Genomic DNA, 6495 nt, shown 5'->3' with positions numbered 1-6495 from the left:
CGCATCGTTGGACCCACAGAGCACGTACACGAGAGACTATTGCTGGCCGAGCTGACTTCTTCCGGTAAGAACTCGGCTAAGTTAAAGGTGGATAAAATGATTTAATTGTGCGGTTCTTCTACACTTTTGAAATGTTATCAGACCAAATAGATCAAATCCCAATTGAGAAATGCCTCATTTTGCAGGGGTTAGGATGCATAAAAAAAGTTATCCACTGATCTGATGTCTCTTTCACAATATTCATCTATGGGAAAAAGTCTTCTCAGCCCAATGGCATTACGTTACAAACCTGAAAGTTGTACTTACACTGTTTGGCCACTATGCCAGACTGGCTTTAAGTCTGGCGCACTTCCTGTAAACCTGCCCCAGACCCTAAGGGTGCAAAGGGCTGCAGATACCCACATCATTTTAATATCTCATGTGTCCATAAACCACATGTACTCATATGTGAATTGTGAAGTTAAACGTGTGAAATGGTATTTCATGTGCCTTATACTCACATGTATTTTTGTTGGCAACTAACTGAATGAACCTGGGGACTGATAATCCAGGATGGGAATAGTGGTAGGTGCAGTTTGGTCTCACACAGACCAGGCAAAACATTCAGCTGCCTCAGGGACACAGATCATGGATGTATGAAGAAAGCTGCATACAGTGTTGGAGGCAAGGCCCTGTTTGTTCCTATGAAACTTGCTCAGTGGCTAGTTAAACTTCATGGGTATAAAACAACCTGGATCATTTACATTGTCTGGCCAATAGAGCAGGCACACGAGAGACCTTCGCTGGCAAAATATGCTGCTTGGACAGTGTCCCACACCCTTTAGCATCTGTATGACATGCAGTGGGCTTTCACGCAACTACAATGTAAACCCATCTGCGTCATTATTCAACATTCAGAGCAACTTACGTAGTATGAAGGCAGCAAACGTCTGCTTTGTGGGTGGGATGGGAAGCGAATCGGTCCAACAAGCACAGGACTTTGACCCAGGAGAGTGGGTCCATGTACCATGTGAAACTAAAAAAAACATTGTTGAGACACTGAGTTATTCATTTGATCGTTTCCTAACCCAAACCAAGTAGTTTTGTTGCTTAAACCTGACTGCAGATCCTGTCGCAGGCACAAGTCAACTCAAGTGACTTTCCGCCAATCTCTTGTGCATTGAAATACACCGCAAATGGCTACCCATGGCATCATTATATTAACGCTGGGGGGTACTGCCCAAGCATAAAAATACAACGAGTAGGGATGAGATCACATTATGCTGCTTTGTGGTATAATGAAGCTGCCATGCTTTCTGTGCATACTGTGGTTAAAGGTAAGCGAGGACAATGCACACAAAGTGGGAGAACAGAGAGGTAAAGGGTAATTTTTGCCTGAGGGCCCTCAAGCTGGTTGACTCAGCCCTGTAATGTATCCATAAAAGGATATATAGCACACATAATGAAAGCATATACAGTCAGTATATGTAGAGAAATTTATAGTGCCATGCACATAGCCTCTAAACCTCTTTATTACACACCTACTGTATGAGCCTAGTGAAGTTTTAAAACCTGTTCCCAGAGACTTCAAAAGAAATCTCCAACTCGTCTCTCGGTATATCAAAGTCAAATTAAAATATTTTACCTGGGAGATCCCCGCTGTGATTTTAGGGCAGGGGGGTCAAATGGACGTGAAGTGTTTAACTGGCACTCTGAGGTTTTGTGAAATATTCAGAAAGGCCAGCAGAAGATGGATGTCTCCTTGTGCCCCCCTCTGGTGGCGTGGCAGGCAGGACCAAAGCCAGTGATAGAGAGGTTACAACTGGCAAGAATTTTAAACATCCACCGGCCCCTAGGGGACTCCGCAGACTTACAGCTCAATATAGATCCGTTGGATAGTGAGGGAAAATAAGGGCAAGGAAGGGAGGGAGAGGAGAGGAAGGATAGGGAGAAAGGAGAGTATAGGGCAAATATATTAGAAGCAACAAAACAAATATTCATTGATTTACAAATTCAATCTCTTTGTTGTCTTGCCTCCCTGAGAGCACAATGGGAGTCTCAGCATAACCCTGCTGAAACGCCACAGTATGCTCTCAGTCTGGGAGGTTTGAATCAACATTGAAATTAGGCAAATGGTGAGAACAAATACGCATGCAGAGAAAAAAGGATGAGGAGGAGGTTGAAGGACTTTTTCTCAAGTTCAGCCATACAGACTTTTTATGATGTGAAATTTGAGTCTGCGTGCTTGTGGTAACTGCGGTGACATCAGCAAATGTTGAATCAGACAATCAAATACATCGATGAAATCTGGGTTTGTCATTTTCTGTATTGCGTCCTTCATAGTGAAACTGCAGTCTGCACAATTACGTGGTGTCGCCAGCCAATTGCAAAGCACTGCTGCCCTCCAGAGGATCATGGAGGAACAGCTTGAAAACCAGTGACAGGTCTTACCAGTTCTGTGTATGGGAACATGAATATAGCTCAGCAGGAAAGGGGGGAGAGGTGGTACCACTAGTTTACAGAAAAATTCATACATATATACTTTACCTCTCTTGTGGGGCTGTGCATGCTTACACTAACAAGGCAATTATATCGAGCTTCATTAAGGAGAAACCCAGTGTGCTTTAAGGTGCATACAGCAACAAGAGGCATGAGAACATAATTGATAAAATACAAGAACAAAGTCACCCACCATCCAAAAGATTTTGACTAACTTTTGTTATGTTTTTCAATAGATGTAAAGCTGTCCGTGATTTTTGAAGTTAAGAACAGAGTTCACAACTCAGAGGTTCCTGACTTGGTCACTTTACTCCTTTGGGCAATTATGCACCGTCAATTTAAGTGCATCAAAAGTGTTTTTGAAGCTGCTGAGAGGCTCAGATTGTCATTAGAAGTGGGAACAGGACAGGAAAGACCTTACAGAGAAATAAAATATCTAGCTCAGAGCAGGCACCCCATGTACAAAAGCTGTGTCCTTGGATTTCAAGGCCCTTTGCTGCATGTCATACCCCTTCTTTCTCTGCCTTTCACACTGTATCTGTCCCATCAAATAAAGGCAAAAAGCCCCAAAAAATATCTAAGAAAGAAAGAGTTTTTTTGTGTTGGAGTACAAAAAGCCTGGCATAGTGTTATCTAAAAGATTCTAAATGTCATGGCTAAATATTCATGATTTCGACAATGTAAAAAAGTCTGTGAGGTTTCAGAACAAGACTTCTCCTTGAACGAGACTTGGTAACACGCACTAACAAACAGGCTGAATCAGCGAAGGATTCTTTCCTTAATATTGTCAGATACTTATTACAACAATCTGAGCTTGTACGTGTCAAGCACAAATTCACGAAGCAGACACAGACTCGGATAGAAGTTCAAGGTCTTCAGTGAGGCTCAGGTTGGTACAGGGGTGATCAGTTGATCAAAGGTAACCAATTCGACAGGCAAAAAGGGTGATCACAAGGTAAAAAACGGTCAAAAACACACACACAAGAAATACTAGGGAAATGCTAGAACTCTCACTCAAAGGTAAAGGCGATCAGGCAACAAAGGGGGGGGGGGGGAGGTGACAGGGACTTAAATAAACTAGGACAAAGGAGACAGTGAGACAGGTGAAACACATTAAGGCGAGGGAAACTTGACAGGACGTGGGATCTGAAATGAGACGAGACAATGGTTACCAAAATAAAACAGGAAACACAGGGTAGACAAATAAACATGAACTCAGGTAACTTGACGGGTCATGACAGTCAGTGGCAAAAACATGTGTAAATAGAATCCAGGATGGAAATTACCAAACATTCCTTTAAAGAGGTTACAGGTAAAGTTCTCATTTACTGATTGGTAAGCTGTTTATTTGTCTGATGTGTCATTTCTTATTTCAGACTTCTAAAATGACACAAATTAATCACACAAGTATCTTTGTTGGATCTTAGACTTTGAGAACTTACTGTTAAATGTGATTCTCGTGACTCAACTTTTCGGGCTCCTTCCAATCTGAGAGAGTTTGAAGTCATGGATGAGAGTCGACATCTGTTCTACTTCAGGTCTCATTTAACAGCACTTCACTTATTTCTCGTTGTTGTTGCATTGAAACCGAGTCTGTCCAACGTCGCGTTAATTAGAAATCTAATTTTTACTGACAGTCAGACTTGTTGTTTATGAAGTGCCATGCAGGCTTGTGCCTTCAGCTTTTTGTCACTCATGTAATTATGGGCAGGATGTGATTTGATGTGATGTTCCAGGTTGAATGGCAGCCCTATCACTTGATCGCTGCTGGAAAGAATATTACATTTAGATTAAAAAGATGTAATACAGAGGTAGTGTAATAACTTTGCATAAATTAATGTGTCAAATTATATCATTTGTCATATCTTGATCAACATTTTCACAAAGATAACTCACTGCCATGCTGATATTGTCATTCATTAATGAGCATGAATGAAGCTAATTTAGGGAATTCTATCCAAACAACCACTTGTTGCAGACGATGACAACCTGGGGTCGTGATTAAATCAGACAGGACCTATGACATGGCAGTCAATACCATCCACCAACTGAAGCTACTGAAAGTATGACCCATTTTCGGGCTGTACGAGGAGACAGAGTGTGTCGTAATTGCCGGCAAATCCACAGAGAATCGTCTGGAATACATTTGACTGCACCCATTAGGACACAGTCTCTATCGACAAGCTTTTTACCTCAAGAGCCACTAATAGTCTGTCAAGTCACTCGGTTCATTAACCTGAGGAGAGGATACAGGAAGCATATTGCTCTGCAGATGGCTGCCAGTGGCTTTCTTTGGTGCTGCCATAAAAATAAGCCATGAAACTCTGTGATAGTGTCTGATATTGATCCTGATATACAAACCTGGGTTATATCACTCAAATGGGCCCATCAGAGATAGTGGAACTTCAGCTTCATGCATTGTGCTAATATCAGATGCTACATGTCTGCAGTCCTGCATATTTTAAAATGTATTTTTCTTCATTCATTTGTGTGACAGTGTGATGATTAAAGATAACTCACCCAAATCCAGGATAACCATCAGTCAGGTCCATCAGTCCAGGATATGGAATTATGATTGGAAATTTTGTCAATTTTCTCCCTTGTACAACTAGATTTTTAATATCCTTTAGATGAATGAATTATTTTGCTTTAAAGATATACTATGCAGGATTTTCCTAAAAAACAATGTGTAGACTGATTCAGAAGTAATCCCTCTCAATCATCATTTATGACCCACTAGAAGTGTGTAGCGGTGTTTTTTCAGCAGAGACTCTGCCCTCTGTATTTTCTTATTGTCTTCTCTTTTCTGTGCTCGGGACGTTTATGGGCGTGTTCTCCCATAGAGTTCAGGTGAGGTCAGGGCCTTGTAAAAAGGTAGTGACAGACCATAAGCAGCAGGTATCCAAGACACATACACACAAAGCACTGAAAAAATCAAAATACACTGAACAAAACAACAAATTTGTAAATCAATGGATATTTGTTTTGTTACTTCTACAGTTACAGACAATTCTGCATAGAATACCTTTAAACATTATCATGATAATATAACATTATGTTGAACTATGTTGCTTTTTAGCTGGTACCTTTCATTCTAGGGGTGTAAGAAAATATTGATACACTTGAGTATCGTAGTATTATGTTTTTTTGATACCTTATTTATTCTCAAAAACATTCAATCGATTTCTTTAATGAATGGTTTACATGCAAGGATTTGTGGCAGTGGTTTATTTTGTGTTGTTTACACCCCCAACCACCAGATGGCAGTGTTGTAATCTATTTTCTGCTATTTCACTCCTCTGCTCCACGTAACATATTGCTAGCGTAGCAAGCATTTGCACTTTTCCTAAAATTAGATTTTTAAAAAAAACCACAATGCTTACAGTATCACACAATAATACAATGTATTGATTCGAAACCCCTGTATCGTGATGCATTTTGTATTGCCAGATTCCCACCGATACAAAGCTCTTCTTCATTCATTCAATCAATGCAACGTATCCTCATACAGTGGTTTGTATAATGAGCGCCCGATGAAAAGCATCATCATTCTAGATACTAAACGTAAAATTAAATACATTAGATTTGGGCAAGTGAAGTCATGTAGGTTTAGGAAAAGAAACCTGATTTGGCATCATCATGTTCTGTAGTTGATGTAAAGTTATGTACTTATGACCATAAAGTTACATAGGTTAGGTTTGGGCAAGGAAAGTTGCATAGATTAGGTTCAGGGAAGTAAAGTTATGTAGATTAAGTTTAGGAAAGTAAGATTACATAGGTTAAGTTTAGGAAAGTAAAGGTATGTGGTTCACTTTAGGAAAGTAAAGTTAGGTAGGTTAGGTTTTGGCAAGTAAAGTAACGTAGATTAGGTTTAGGATTAAAGTTACTTAAATTTGGTTTAGGAAAGTAAGGTATGTAGGTTCATTTTTTTCTTGTAAAGTTTCACAGATTAGGGTTTAGGAAAGTAAGTTATGTAGATTCAGTTTTGGAAAGTAATGTTGCGTAGGTTAGGTTTTG

Source organism: Epinephelus fuscoguttatus, linkage group LG18 (genome assembly GCF_011397635.1).
Source record: "Epinephelus fuscoguttatus linkage group LG18, E.fuscoguttatus.final_Chr_v1".
Classification (NCBI taxonomy): Eukaryota; Metazoa; Chordata; class Actinopteri; order Perciformes; family Serranidae; genus Epinephelus; species Epinephelus fuscoguttatus.
Note: the sequence above shows the minus strand (reverse complement) of the source record.